At 51.8% G+C, this 2,514-nt stretch overlaps 1 non-coding gene across 1 annotated transcript; it reads right to left on the reverse strand.

The window, feature by feature from the left end:
- Positions 1 to 2,432: 2,432 nt before the first annotated feature.
- TRNAS-AGA (transfer RNA serine (anticodon AGA)) lies at positions 2,433 to 2,514 on the reverse strand. Its single transcript has one exon. It is a non-coding gene; the product is annotated as a tRNA-Ser (tRNA).

Below are 2,514 nucleotides of genomic sequence, written 5' to 3' on the forward strand. Positions count from 1 at the left end.
CTCTTCAGGTAACGCATTGCAGTGCTTCACCGCCCTTTTGGGGAAAATAAAAGCGGTACCAGCCCTGTGCTATTACTGTCATGACTTGGATTTGAACCAAGGTTTCTGCAGCTACAGTGCAGACTACTAAGCACGGTACGACCATGGAAGATTTCCAGTGAGTTTTCCTTTCTAGGGCATCACCCCCCAGTCTGGAGCCTGGACCACTGCTCCAGCTGTAGGCAGGACTCTTTGGGCTCCAGGGGCACAAAGCAAATTAACAGCCAGCTGCCCAGAGAAGGACTTGAGCCCGGCACTGCCAGATTAAGAGCCTGATGCTCATCCAACTTCTGCTGGTAAAATGGTCTTTTCCTTTTGGCCCTCGATACAAGTGCAGTCAGGGCAGCATTAGAGGAATTTAAAATGTTCAAGAAGACCACATTGGAAAAGGCTGGGGGAGTTGCCTCAGGTGGGAATCAGATGGTTCTTTCTTTTGTTGTACTTTTACATAACAGCTGTTCTCTGTGCAAGAAAGTGCCTCATTCTCCTGAAAAGAAAGAACCCTCTGGCTTCTTTTACAATGTGTCTCTTTTGACACAGATAGGCTACGTCTACACGTGAAGCCTACATCGAAGTAGCTTATTTTGATGTAGCAACATCGAAATAGGCTATTTCGATGAATAACGTCTACACGTCCTCCAGGGCTGGCAACGTCCATGTTCAACATCGACGTTGCGCAGCACCACATTGAAATACGCGTTGCGAGGGAACATCTACACGCCAAAGTACCACACATTGAAATAAGGGTGCCAGGCACAGCTGCAGACAGGGTCACAGGGCTGACTCAACAGCAAGCCGCTCCCTTAAAGGGCCCCTCCCAGACACAGTTGCACTAAACAACACAAGATCCACAGAGCCGACAACTGGTTGCAGACCCTGTGCCTGCAGCATGGATCCCCAGCTGCAGCAGCAGCAGCCAGAAGCCCTGGTCTAAGGGCTGCTGCACACGGTGACCATAGAGCCCCGCAGGGGCTGGAGAGAGCGTCTCTCAACCCCTCAGCTGATGGCCGCCACGGCGGACCCCGCTATTTTGAAGTTGCGGGACGCGCAATGACTACACGGTCCCTACTTCAACGTTGAACGTCGAAGTAGGGCGCTATTCCGATCCCCTCATGAGGTTAGCGACTTCGACGTCTCGCCGCCTAACATCCAAGATAACTTCGAAATAGCGCCCGACGCGTGTAGCTGTGACAGGCGCTATTTCAAAGTTGGTGCCGCTACTTCGAAGTAGCATGCATGTGTAGACACGGCTATAGAGCCCTCAACCTACAACCTATCCACCCTGCTGCTCCAGAAGACAGCGACCCACACCTTAAAAGGACAAAAATTATGCAGCACACAAAAAATTCAATAAAATCACAGATTCATCCACACAGCACATCAAATACATTTGGAAAAAACGGCATGAAACATTCAAGAGCATATACATAAAACTCAAATTGTTAATACACATGAAACACAAACCAGGTAAAAATTCTCACACGTCTCTTCGCAGAGATATTTTTTCAAACAGACAAAAGAAGGAGAAGAAAAGAAAAAAAAAACAAGGAAGAAATTATACACCAAACCCACTGAAGGAGCTGGAGCTGGGGGAAAGCAAGTTCTTCTCACATCACAGTGCCCCCACAGACAACTCGCAAAGCCTCCCCTTTGTGCAGCCCATTGCCCAGAGGTGCTTCCAGCCAAATTTCAGCACCAGAACCAGGGGCTCCAGGAGCAAAGGCAGCGCGTGGATGAGGGACTCTGGACACACCACGCAATGCATTGTGGGTATGCAAAGGAGCATCACTGACTCTGCCCCAGAGAGCAGAGGAGCCGGGGTCTCCCAGCTGTGGTGGCTGCCCCAGAAAAGGGGTGATGACAGTTTTTACGCTGTGCCCCCTTTTTGGCCCTGCACTAAGCTGGTCCCCACAACCTGTGGGAGAACCATAGGAAGGGAGGCTGGCCTGTGTCTGGTTGTGTAGATCAGTCTATTGCTGTTGGGGCAGAGAGGAGATTGTGACTTTCATTCCCCTTGGGCAAGTGTCTGTCCCTTTCCCAGCTGTGTACTGCACAGCTCAGGAGCTGGGAGAGACCAGAGCCCCTGAGCCAGCCTTGGGAACAGGCCCTTCCCTTAGAGGCAGCTGCCCTATCTCTGGCTGCAGATGAACCAGGGCTGCCCAGTCCTTGCCAGGGCATTAAACAGGTGAGTGTCACACTGTCAGGCTGACATTGGAGACAGGCTGGGCCAGCAGCAGCAAGAGCAGTGACCCTGCCCCAGGGTCAGCATTTCCCCCAGGCACAGACTCCCCTCACCTCTTGCACACACTGGTCACAGACAGCCCCTGGGCAGTGTCTCAGGGCCTGTGCTGCTGTATTGTCCTGGTTCCAGGATGTGGCTAAAACACAGCCCTCGCTGTGAGCAGGATTTGAACCGGCGCAGGGAAACCCTATTGAATTTCTAGTCCAACGCCTTAACCACTCGGCCATCACAGC

This window comes from Carettochelys insculpta, chromosome 7, assembly GCF_033958435.1.
Source record: "Carettochelys insculpta isolate YL-2023 chromosome 7, ASM3395843v1, whole genome shotgun sequence".
NCBI classification, from domain to species: domain Eukaryota; kingdom Metazoa; phylum Chordata; order Testudines; family Carettochelyidae; genus Carettochelys; species Carettochelys insculpta.